The sequence below is a fragment of the Peromyscus eremicus genome, chromosome 23, assembly GCF_949786415.1.
Source record: "Peromyscus eremicus chromosome 23, PerEre_H2_v1, whole genome shotgun sequence".
Classification (NCBI taxonomy): Eukaryota; Metazoa; Chordata; class Mammalia; order Rodentia; family Cricetidae; genus Peromyscus; species Peromyscus eremicus.
In genome coordinates, this window is record NC_081438.1 from 40711823 (window position 1) to 40724656 (window position 12834).

A 12834-nucleotide genomic window follows, 5' to 3' on the forward strand; every position below is an offset into this window, starting at 1 on the left:
GAATTTGTTAAGACATGCATTGTATGACAGATGGTCATCAATTTTTGTGAATCTTAGATTGCTTGTTTGAAAAGATTCAGCAAGGGCTCTGGGTTCTGTAAATCTGAGTTTCTTAAAACTTTTTCTACTCACGCCGGGCGGTGGTGGCGCACGCCTTTAATCCCAGCACTCGGGAGGCAGAGGCAGGTGGATCTCTGTGAGTTCGAGGCCAGCCTGGGCTACCAAGTGAGTTCCAGGAAAGGCACAAAGTTACACAGAGAAACCCTGTCTCGAAAAACCAAAAAAAAAAAAAAAACAAAAAAAAAAAAACTTTTTCTACTCATGACCCCATCTTGCCTGAGAAATGCTTATTTGACCTAGGGTATAAATGTAAAGTCAGATGTACAATTATAATATTTATTGATAATTATATATATTTATATATAATTTATTTTTTCATTTTTCAAGACAGGGTTTCTCTGTGTAGTCCTGGCTGTCTTGGAACTCACTCTGTGGACCAGACTGGCCTTGAATTCAGAGATTCACCTGCCTCTGCCTCCTTGGATGCTGGGACTAAAGACATGTGCCACCACCGCCCAGCTATTTATTGATAATTATAAAGAAATTTATTTTAAAACAATTTTTGGTATTTATATAATTTTACCATTTATCAAAGAAAATAATATATCTGCATACTAGCAAAATAGACCTTTTTTTAAAACATAAAAATTGAGTCTTGGCCGGGCGGTGGTGGCGCACGCCTTTAATCCCAGTAACTCGGGAGGCAGAGCCAGGCGGAACTCTGTGAGCTCGAGGCCAGCCTGGGCTACAGAGTGAATTCCAGGAAAGGCACAAAGCTACACAGAGAAACCCTGTCTTAAAAACAAAACAAATTGAATCTTGGCTGAGTATTTGATACTGCAAAATTAAACATTTCAACATTTTTCAGCAATCAGTATTTTAATTTTATAGTCATCAATGCTGAGAACAGCCTTCACCTAAATATGTAGTACAGAATGGCAGATGCATGCTTAGGGCTGTTTTAGAAATTGTTTGAAATTCTGTCTTAATCACAAGCCAAAATATAATGATTTTTTTGTTGTTTTGGCCATTGTGTGTGTTGTAGTGCGTGCCTGTGTGCCTTTGTGCCTGTGTTTGTGTGTGTATGTTGGTGAGTCAGAGGCTGGTGTTGGATGTCCTCCTTGGTAATTCCATCTTATTTTTGAGATATGTATTTCATTAAGCCTGGAGCTCACTGATATGGTTAGACTGGCTGGTCAATGAGTTCCAGGGGTCCGCCTGTGTCTCCTCTTCCAGCTGGGGTTACAGACAGCATTGACACATTCAGCTCTGACATGAGCACTGGGGATCCAGACCAGGTCCTCATGCTTGTTCAGCTGACTAAGCCAGTTTTCGAGCTCCGTAGTTAACACTTTCCTAATGAAACTCAAGTTAGCAACTCAGAAGGGCTGTTTTTATAATCTCGCATGCTAACGCAGTACAATCTGAAGATGACTTCTTATTGACATGCAGAGGAATGACAGTAGGAAATAGTAACTACACCACTAAATTCTATAAGAACAGAAGACTGTGTGTCCAGTGAAAACAGCACAGTCTACTGCACACCTCTCAGAGCTGGGCCCAGGTGCTGTGTGGTGGTGTTGGTGGTGGTGTGTCGTGTGATCTTACATACAGTGCTGTGTGTTTAGAACCAAGGCTGCATGAAGTTGTGTGGTGCAGAATTGGTGAGGTCTTATTTATGTTGTATAGTCATTGTACACCTATCTGATTTTGGTCATTATGTGCTAAGAAACATTTGAGTACTGCCAGAGTTTTTACAACCCTCATATTCAATTACATGACCCCAAATGGGACTTGTGATCCATAGCTTAAGAAGCTGGGCTCTAAAAATTAATCAAATTTGTTAATTATAACCTCTAGTTTTTCTAGTGTATAATCTGTCAGTAGTGGGAAAGATATTTTAAAACTTGTACTGTGAGACAATGAAAAACAAAAAACACCCCCAAAATTTGTATGATGTTTGTATCTGACATAAATTAGGTTGATTAATTTTCATGTTTAATAGTTTACATAAATTTGAATCACTTTGCTTGTGGCTTGAATCCTAATCATTTCTGGATGGAATCTTAAGCTAGGCTGCCTGGCTGGCCAGAAAGTCCTAGGGATCCTCTTATTTTCACTTCCCCAGCACTAGGATTATGTGTGTAGGGGTGTGTGTGTGTGTGTGTGTGTGTGTGTGTGTGTGTGTGTGTTATAGGTTCTGGAGCACAAACTCACATACTTACGTTTTCAAGGTGAGCACTTTACTGACTGAGTCATTCTCTCCAGCTCTTCTTTGTGTTTTAAAAGCTGCTTGGTCTGTTAAGAATATAGGCATTAGCCAGGAGGTGGTGGCACACACCTTTAATCCAAGCACTTGGGAGGCAGAGCCAAGCGGATTTCTGAGTTTGATGCCAGCTTGGGCTACAGAACAAATTCTGGGACAACCAGGACTACCCTGTCTCAAAACAAACAAAACAAAAAAATTATATATACATAAACATGATATATGCATAAATATATATGATACATGCATAAATATATCATAATACACACACACACACACACACACACACACACACACACACAGGCACCGAGGCTCAGTGGTTAAGAGTGCATACTGCTTTTGAAGGAGACCTGAGTTCAGTTCCCAGCACCCACATTAGGCAGCTCACAACTGACTGTAACTCCATCTCTCTGGGTTGGATAGCCTCTTCTGGCCTCCTTGGGCATTGTACTTAAATGCACATATCGAGACACATAGACACATATTTGAAAATAAAATAAATGATACAAAAAGAATATAGGTACCTGATTTTTGTTGTTGGCTTCTAGTTTATTTTTTCCTTTTCTTGGCCTGTTAAGACAAAATCTTGCTGAGTAGCCTAAGGTGGCTCAGAATTTTCTGTGTAGCCCAGACTAGCATCAAACCTGCCATCCTTCTGCCTCAGCCTCCAAAATGCTAGAATTTTAGCATTTTGTCTTTTGCTTTTGTCTACCATGTCTGTCTTCTGTGTTTACTTGCATGCTTTAAAATGGTTCTCTGCATTTGTCCACGTTTTTCTTTTTCTTTTGGTAGGAAAGTTACCTACAGTCAACAATGTCCTTTTTCTTTAAAGAAACTGTTACCTTTGGAATTCTCACTGTTAAAAAAATTGACACTAAAGCTGGGCTGTGGTAGCACATGCCTTTAGTCCTAGCACTGGGGAGGGAGAGGCAGGCAAATCTCTGAGTTCAAGGCTACCCTGGTCTACAGAGTGAGTTCTAATACAGCCAGGGCTACACAGAGAAACCCTGTCTTAAACAAAACAACAAAATTGACATAAGCACAAAGGCCTTTCTGATCACTCTCCTCTTCCATTATCCATGCTAAAGTTGTTTAGTATTTTATTTTATTTTAGTTTTTTTTTTTTTGGTTTTCAAATTATACTTGTTTTTATGTGCAGTGATTGATTTTGTATGTATTTATAGTTTTTTTTTTTTTTTTTTTTTAAGAGGCGTTCTCACTATGTAGCCCTGGTTGATCTGGAACTCTTTAGACTGGGCTGGCCTTGAATTCATAGAGATAGGCCTTGAATTTACTCTGCCTTGAGAGTGCTGGGATTAATGTGTTACTGTGCTTAACACAATTTTTAAAAACCCATTTATTTATTTTGTGTGTATGTATTTGTATAGTGAGATACTGCATGCTTGTGGAAGTCAGAGGACAAATTGTGGGAGTTATTTCTCTCCATCTACTATGTGTGTTCTAAGGAGCGAACTCCTATTGTCAGGCCTGATTGCAGGTGCCTTTGCCTGCTGAGCCGTCTTAACTGGCCCCTAGCATGTTTTGTTTTGTTGTTTTGATTTGTATTGGTGGTGCTTGCTTTATAGAAAATGCCGTCTTGTATTCATATTATTCATATATTGTACATACATTTAAGTGCAGATTACAGCATATTGGCTATGCCAGCACAACTTCTTTTTAAAAAAAGTTTCTTCTTACATTTATTTATTTGTGTATATGTATTATGTGTGTGGGGACACATGAGGAGGTCAGAGGACAACTTGGGGGAAAGTAGGTTTTCCTACTGTGTAGGAAAATCAGGTCACCAACCTTGTCGCCAAGAGCCTTTACCCTGTAAGTCATTTCACTGACCAGATGTACACCCATGTAATGGTTATATACTGTATTCTACACTTCATGAAGCTATAGTCTTGTCGACGCCAGATTTTTCTCATTTTTACAATAAAAATATTTTTTAAATTAAAAAATTTTAACTATTATACACTATCTCCTCCCTTAAGAAAGGTTATAATTGCATTTGAATATTTGACAGATGAGTAGTTTTCAGAATATTCACTGAGTACCTTCTTGACATACAAGGAGTGTGTTCATTGAACTGCTCTTCACTCAGACAAGCACTGGGCATTGTTAACCAGGCTTTGGTTAGAAATGAGCTTCATGAGTGAAGTGAGTTTGAAGAAGCCTTCTTCTGCAGAGTTACATACCCTAGATTAACCATACCTTGTGATCACTGGCCTTTGGGTATCTTATGTTGCTACACATTGCTGCATGACTTGAATAGTCTGAATTGTACTTTGGCTTGCATTGAGATATAAAAATGAGTAAATAAAATGAACTCCTTTAATTCTAGTATAGTGCAGGTTTTTGTTTTATGTCCATAGGAGTTCAGTAAAAACTCAGTTGTCAGGAAAAAACTCTTTATTTTTCAACTTGTAGATGATGTTGACCTTATAGTTGATATTTCTGTCTTACTTATTTTAGGATCTTTGAAGCTTGTTAGATTATTAGTTATCTATTTAAAGTGCTTTATATTTTATTTTGAAATCTATAAAGCCAGAAGTTAGGAACTACTATTCTTGTTTCTAGTCATGCACAACATAAGCAGCAGATAGGGTCTAGTTCTCATTCTGCTGTTCAGGAGCTTTTGTATGCTAGACGAGTCATTGATATTCTCTTGGCTGTCCATTTTATTCACAGAGGAAATAATTAAAAGTTGCTTTCCCCAAAAGAACTTTCAGCAAATTCAAGGACTATATGTGGTATTCCAAAAAGAGGGAAAAAAAAAGAAAGTATAAAGTAAGGCAGTGATCAAAGTGTAATCAATTCTAAGTGAGTATTTGGAAGGCAAGTAGCTCAGAAAGGGAGTTTATAGGTATTGTGTAATCAGAGGCTTTTCTCTGTCTTGCCAGTGATTTCCAAATAACCCAGCAGCTGCTTTCCAAATAATTGACTTGGAGGTTTAAAATTACTTATAAATGCTTGGCCAGTAGCTCAGGCTTATCACTAGCTAGCTCTTACACTTAAATTAATCCATAATTCTTATCTATGCTTAGCCACGTAGCTTGGTACCTTTTCTCAGTACTGTATTCTCATCTTGCTTCCTCTGCATCTAGCTGGCGACTCCTGACTCTGCCCTCCTTCCCATCATTCTCAGTTTGGCCTTCCCACCTAACTTCCTGCCCAGCTACTGGCTTGTCAGCTTATTAATCAATGACAGTAATAAATACTTACAGTATACAAGAGGATTACTCCACAGCAGTGTTGCACTTTATAACTTTAAATAGTAACACACAAAACAACACATTCCTGGGCCACAGTTAAAAGTGCTTACTGGCCAGGCAGTGGTGGCGCACACCTTTAATTCCAGCACTCAGGAGGCAGAGCCAGGTGGATCTCTGCGAGTTTGAGGCCAGCCTGGTCTACAGAGCAAGATCCAGGACAGGCACCAAAACTACACAGAGATCTCAAACAAACAAACAAACAAACAAACAAACAAAACCCAAAAAAGTGCTTACCGTGTGGATTCCTAGAACCCGTTGGTGGAAGGAGAGAACAGACTCCTAAAGAGTTGTCCTCTGACTTCCGTGTGTGTGTGTGTGTGTGTGTGTGTGTGTGTGTGTGTGTGTGTACACGTACATACTGCATACATAATAATGACATATAAAAAAAAACAAATTGAACATGATCCTTAACTTTTCATTTGGGGATCATGAACCTTCTAGAGAATATATATAAGCTATGGATTGTCTCTGAAAACGTACCCTGTTCCTATGTATGCAAACTTTATATACTTATATACTCTTTCACATGTCTAGATAGACCTTCTATAGACCATTGATGGGTTTCCTACATGAACTTCTTTTGGGGTGGCTGTTCATCATCTGGCTCTTACAATCTTTCCACTCCGGTTACACATAGATCCCTGAGCCTTGAGAGGAGGAATTTGATAGAGGCTGCATGCTCAAATCTCTCATTCTTTGCACGTTGTCCAGTTGTGAGTTTCTCTGTTAGTTGCCATCTACTGCAAGACAAAGCTTTTCTGATACGGGTGGAACGAGGCACTGGTATAGTGGTGTGTCATTAGAAGTCATTTTATTGCTATGCATCTGTTTAAGAGCTGACCTAGAACATTAGTTCTCAATCTGGGATGATTTTGCCTAGGAGGGGACACTTTAGGTTTTCACACCTCAGAGTGGTAGTGATGTGAAAGTGCTACTGATATCTAGTGGGCAGAAGCCAAAGCCACTGCTAAATTCCTGTAGCACACCAAATGCTTGATCCAGACTTCTTCTGGGTAGACTCAACACACACATCTACTCATCCCAGATAGGGAACTCATGACAGACCAAATATGGATACCACCAAAGTCCGCATTGGTGAACCAATGAGTTTTATTGGGGCTACTTAATGAACTGAGGGCGAGGGGTTACTTAGAGGAACAGAAAAGACCCAAAGACAGCTGTATCATCAAAACCCACTCAACATGGGTAACAGCTCATAAAAACTGGGAATCTGGAGCATGCTGCACAGCCTGCAGGCAGCTCAATATGTTGAAGGGTATCCTTTTCCAGGTGGCTCAGTTGGTCTAGACCTCTTCTATGTAGCTTGGCCGTTTTCTGCTTTTTACAGGCAGCTGTTCGGGTCTCAGTCTTATTTTTCTTTGCAGCTTGTCTTGTCTGAGAGTGACTCTCAGTGGTCTTTATTGTTCACTCTAGAGGGGAGAGGCCTAGTCAATCTGGGCAGTTTCAGGGACTTCCTGAAGCTAATTGGAATGGTTTACTTTTGTATTGAGGAGCTTCCCTGGGAGATGGAATGTTTCAATCTCAGAATGTTCCAATCTCAGAGAAAGCTGCCGTACAAAAAGAGGCTGGGTAGCAGGGAAAGAAGTAAAGGGGCTAAGTGTGACCAGTAAAGTAGAAGAAAAAAAAAAATGAGTAAAAAGTAAAAGTGTACTAGAGATGTAAGGAAAGTAGTGTCTCAAGAAGGAAGCTCTGATCAGCTCTATGACATACTGCTTACATGGAGTACGTAAGGGTCAGAAAGTGTTTCATTTGATTTAGTAACTTAGAAACCTGTGGCTTCCTTCAACTTGGGCTGTGCAGCACATCACCCATGACTTAATTTCCAGTTCCAGTTCTACAGATTGACAGTTTGTATTTGGACGGAGTTGAATGATCAGGGTTGCTCTGCTGATCTAGGTAAGGCTTCTCCAGGTAGGTATGTATATGTAATTTCTTGGTGGTTTGCCTAGGGCTGACTTTTGGATGACCATGTGTAGATTAACTGGCTCCTTTCTTTTCTTTTCTTTTCTTTTCTTTTCTTTTCTTTTCTTTTCTTTTCTTTTCTTTTTTCTTTAAAGATTTATTTATTTATTATGTATACAGCATGTATGACTGCAGGCCAGAAGAGGGTACCAGATCTCATTACGGATGGTTGTGAGCCACCACGTGGTTGCTGGGAATTGAACTCAGGACCTCTGGAAGAGCAGTCAGTGCTCTTAACCTCTGAGCCATCTCTCCAGCCCGGCTCCTTTCTTTATATGTTTTTTAATTTTGGTATTTTGAAATGGGGTCTCATATAGCCAACAAGCTGTCTTCAAACTTGGTATGTAGCTGAGGATGACCTTGAACTCCCTAGTTTGTCTACCTTGTTTGGATATAGATATATGCCACCATGCTTGGCTCTCTATTCTCATTTAACTAATGGATAATTACAAAGGGATATTGTAGGTTCACTCAACTGTCCAGAACCCGAGGCTAGTAAACTCAACACCAAGGACCTTATTGAGTTTGCCATTTTCTGGTCATGTTAGGTAAAACCCTGGTCAGATTTAGATTCAAGGCTAGAAACCTTTCTTAACTTGGTGGTACTATGGATCAAACCCAAAGACCTCAGTCATGGTAGGCAGATGCTCCACTGAGCTATGCCCTTAGTCCATCCTTACATCTTAATTTTTTAAAATTATTTTATGTGCATTGGTGTTTTGCCTGCATGTATATCTGTGTGAAGGTGTCAAACCCCCTGCAGCTGGAATTACAGACAATTGTGAGCTGCCATGTGGGTGCTGGGACTTGAACCCAGGTCCTCTGGAAGATCAGCCAGTGCTCTTAATCATTGAGCCATCTCTCCAGTTCCCCATCCTTACTTCTTGATGGGAAAAGCAAGTCACATTGCATGTTTGTAGAGAGGGAAATGGTTGCCCTTTCTGCAGTTTGCCACAATGATGATGATGGTGAAAAAATTACAGCTGATTTTAGTGGATTTGAGAAGCTGTATTGGAACAGTATGAGAAATGTAGTCTAAGCACATGTGCTGTTTGTCTTTCCTTCTGTGAACACACCTGCCTGCCTTCTTCGAAGAGCAGTGTTTAATACTGAAGAGACCTAGAAGATAGAGTAGGATAGGTTGAAGAGACCTAGTAGAGTAGATAGAGTAGGATAGGTTGAAGAGACCTAGTAGATAGAGTAGGATAGGTTGAAGAGACCTAGTAGATAGAGTAGGATAGGTTGAAGAGACCTAGTAGATAGAGTAAGATAGGTTGAAGAGACCTAGTAGATAGAGTAAGATAGGTTGAAAAGACCTAGTAGATAGAGTAAGATAGGTTGAAGAGACCTAGTAGATAGAGTAGGATAGGTTGAAGAGACCTAGTAGATAGAGTAGGATAGGTTGTGGAGAGACAAGAGAACTTGAGAGAAGCTCTCAGGCAGCTGCAGAGCCTGCGAGCCTGGGCACCACAGTGGGCTCCACAGTGGGCCCACAGTGGGCTCGTTCCTTTCTGGGAACAGTAGAAGATGGGTGCAAATGTGTCTAGACATTTGATTTGGTGATAGGAGGCTAAGGAAGTTCCTCTTGAGCTTCCATATTCTCAGTGGAGTCGTCTACTAAGAGAAGGGGTGCAAGAATGTCTGCCTGAGATGTGATAGTAGAGAGGTTCAGGAATTTTACTCTGTGACTAGAGAAATGAATGGCTCTCAGTAAATGACAGAGGTTTGCCCTGTTTATATAAAACATACAACCTCTAACGAGATTTAATGGAACACTGTTTTTGAGACCAGGTTCTATTATGTAGTCTCGGTTGTTCTTGAACTGGGTAGACCCTGCTGGCCTCAAACTCACATAGATCCATCTACCTCTGCTGGGACCAAAGGCATGTGCCATGCCCGACTTTTTAAAAAAGATGAATATGAGATAATGACCATGCCTTTTTAAAATATAACATTAACAAAACACAAACTCAAAAATTGGTCTGTTTTCTAAAAGAACTATTGGAAACTGCAGCCATTTCCCAGGGTCTGTTGGATTGGTTCCAGAATCCTGTTGGATTCCAGAATCTGCAGATGTTCAGGTCCCTTACTTAAAATGACCAAATATGTACACATAGACTTCCGCACATTATCCTTTTTTTTTTTTGATGTCTAGATGACTTTGTTTCCTAATACAGTGAATACATTAAGTAAAGATTTGTTAAAGCTGTATTGCTTTGAGAATAATGTTAAGTCTGCACATGGCACAGAAGTAAAACAGAACATTTAATTGAGTTACGAATGTGCACCAATACAGAGGGAACAACTCTACTTTATTAATAAGAATAATCAGTAAACGAACATGTTTTCCCTGAAAAGAATGAATTAAAACCAGGTGTGTTATAGTGGTGGGTTTTCTCTCTTCATCAGACAGGGCATTGCACACACTCCTGACACTGGGAAGTAATCCTCTTTCAATAATGAGGGACGACGCTAACACTGTCGTCATAGAAGCCTTAAGGAGTTCTGACAACGCCTGTGCTGTTTGAATTCGATGCTAGCTGAGTTTCCACTGTGCGGAAACAGCCTTTTGTTTAAACACTTGGAATATAAATAAATGTTGCTGGAAGGATATGTATTTAGGGGAGAATAGCTTCATTTATTTGTCTTTTTTTCCCCGTTAGGAGTTTCTCTTATTAGATTTTTCCATTGTCCTTGACAAGAATAAGCCCAATTTCTCATTCTGTTTAATTGCTGTATGGATTGTCTTTTAATGAGTGTGCCACCTGCTGGTTCTCAGATGTACAGTGGTGGGGAAGACTTTTGGTTTAGAGTTTTTACAAACTCTATAGTTCTGCCTTAAACCTGGAGTTGAAATCCCAGGAGGAAAAACATCTCTTAATAAACACGACCATGTAGGGATTCTAGTAGTAGCTTGTTTTGATTCTGTAATAGTGAACTAAATGAAACATTGTGACTCATTAAGAAAAATCATTAAAATGTCATGATTCATTTCTAACTAAGTCTTCTGAAAAAAATAAGCTGTTGTCTTGCTCTTGATTCCTCTCAGTGCTATTTTCCTGTTCCATCCAGTGGAAAGATCTTATATATCTTGAGTCAAGAATTAATGATTAAATTGATTTTCCCTCCTTCTTCTTAGGACTGTTGGTGTGTTTGTAAAAGAGACAAATGTTTCTTGTAGATGGTAGAGTGCTCAGTCCTAAATGGACTATGCCTATCACACTCCTATCCCTAAGGCTCAGGGATCTTTGAGGAAGAGGGAGCAGGAGTGATTTTTAGAGCCACAGGTAGTGGATAGCTTCAAGGAAACAGTGTTCTGTGGACACAGTGGGGGCAGTTGCATGTATGAACTCACAGCAATTGAGATGGGCACAAAATCCCACCAGAGCTGAGGAGCTAGTGACATGTGGTAGCTCCTGGGAGAGAAGAGTCAGTTTTCTTAATGGTATTACCCTAGTAGGCCAACCACACTAAGGGCAAGGCCCTGTTCTGAGTTGTTGGGCAGCACACCTTGGACTCCATGGGTTTAAAAAAGAAAAGACAAAAACAAACAGACAAACAAACAAAACCCCCACAAAACTCAAACTTCGATGGATTGGGAGGTGAAGAGGAGGGATGTGGCTATGACCAAAATACATTGTATGAGCACGCCTTTAATCCCAGCACTCAGGAGGCAGAGTCAGATGGATCTCTATGAGTTTGAGGCCAGCCTGGTCTACAGAGCGAGATCCAGGACAGGCACCAAAATTACACAAGAAACCCTGTCTTGAAAAACAAACAAACAACAAACAAACAAACAACAAACAAAATACATTGTATGAAATTCTCTAAGTATTAATAAAACTACTTTTTAAAAACAAAGTATACTTATCTTGTGTGTGTGTGTGTGTGTGTGTGTGTGTGTGTGTGTGTGTATTGGGACAGGATCTCACTATGTAGCTCTGGCTGTCCTGGAATTCACAGAGATTCTCCTGTCTCTGCTTCCCCAGTGCCGGGATTAAAGGTGTTTGCTGCCACACCTGGCTTTAAAAATAAAATACATGTTTCTTTTAAATAACTGAGTTTTACAAAGATTATACTATTTAGATTATTTCCTTATATCTATTGTTTATACCAGACACAAAATGTAAATGCAACAACATACATATAATTTTTAAATGTAAGTGCTTTCTGAACCTTTCAAATCATCCACGAAAAAGTAGGAGAATCCCAGGTTGTCATCTTTTTATTATAAATTCAGTTGAGTTTTTTTATACTTATTTTTATTTTATGTATATGAGTGTTTTGCCTGCGTGTATGTATGTACACCACATGTGTGCTGTACCTTCAGGGGTCAGAAGAGAGGCATCAGATCCCCTGGAACTGGAGTTACAGTTGGTTGTGAGCTGCTAAGTAGGTAATGAGAAATGAACCCAGGTCCTCTGTAAGAGCAGCTAGTACTCTGAACCACTGAGCCATCTTTTCAGCACAATTTAAAAAAGTGTGTATGAATGTTTTGCTGGCATGTGTATATGTGCACCACATGCATGTGGTGCTCAAGGAGCCTAGAAGAGGGCATCAGATCTCTTGGAACTGGAGTTACTGATGGTTGTGAGCCACCATGTGGGTGCAGGGAATGCAACCCAGCAAGAGCAACAAGTGTTATTAACCACTGAACCAACGCTCCTGTTGTAGGATATTATTTTAAGATGTGTTACATTTATTTATGCTGGGGAATATTTGTTTAATGATGCAAAAATGTGTTTCATTCTTTTATGTTGCATTTGTTTAACTCTATGAAGCCGTGTTGCTTTGTCTGCCTAAGACACCTGATGGTCTGATAAAGAGCTGAACAGCCAATAGCAAGGCAGGAGAAAGGATAGGTGGGGCTGGCAGGCAGAGAGAATAAATAAGAAGGGAAATCTGGGAGGAGAGGAAGAAGGAATGAAAAAAGGAGGACATCAGGGCCAGCCACCCAGCTACACAACAAAGCCACGGAGTATACAGAAATAGAGAAAGGTAGAAAGCCCAGAGGCAAAAGATGGACAGGATAATTTAAGTTAGAAAAGCCGACTAGAAACAAGCCAAGCTAAGGCTGGACATTCATAAGAAAGAATAAGTCTTCATTTATATTTAATTGGGAGCTGTGTGGTGGACCCCCAAAAGAGTAAAGAGTAATAAAACAACCAACTATACTCTCCAGCCCACAAAGTTTGTATTTTTTTAAATTTGGTTTTTACTAATTTATTGTTCATCTTTTGGAGA

The 12834-nt window shown here is 39.8% G+C and overlaps 1 protein-coding gene across 8 annotated transcripts in view; it reads left to right on the plus strand.

The window, feature by feature from the left end:
- The window catches only part of Pds5b (PDS5 cohesin associated factor B), a 152477-nt gene that overhangs the window by 35525 nt on the left and 104118 nt on the right, over positions 1-12834 (plus strand). Inside the window, exon 1 of one of the 8 annotated variants that reach the window (XM_059249705.1) lies at positions 7142-7539. The exons of the other annotated variants lie outside the window; for them this stretch is intronic. The gene's annotated coding sequence lies outside the window, so the exon portion shown is untranslated. Of the gene's footprint in view, positions 1-7141; positions 7540-12834 lie in introns of those variants that run through there. 8 annotated transcript variants of the gene reach the window in all.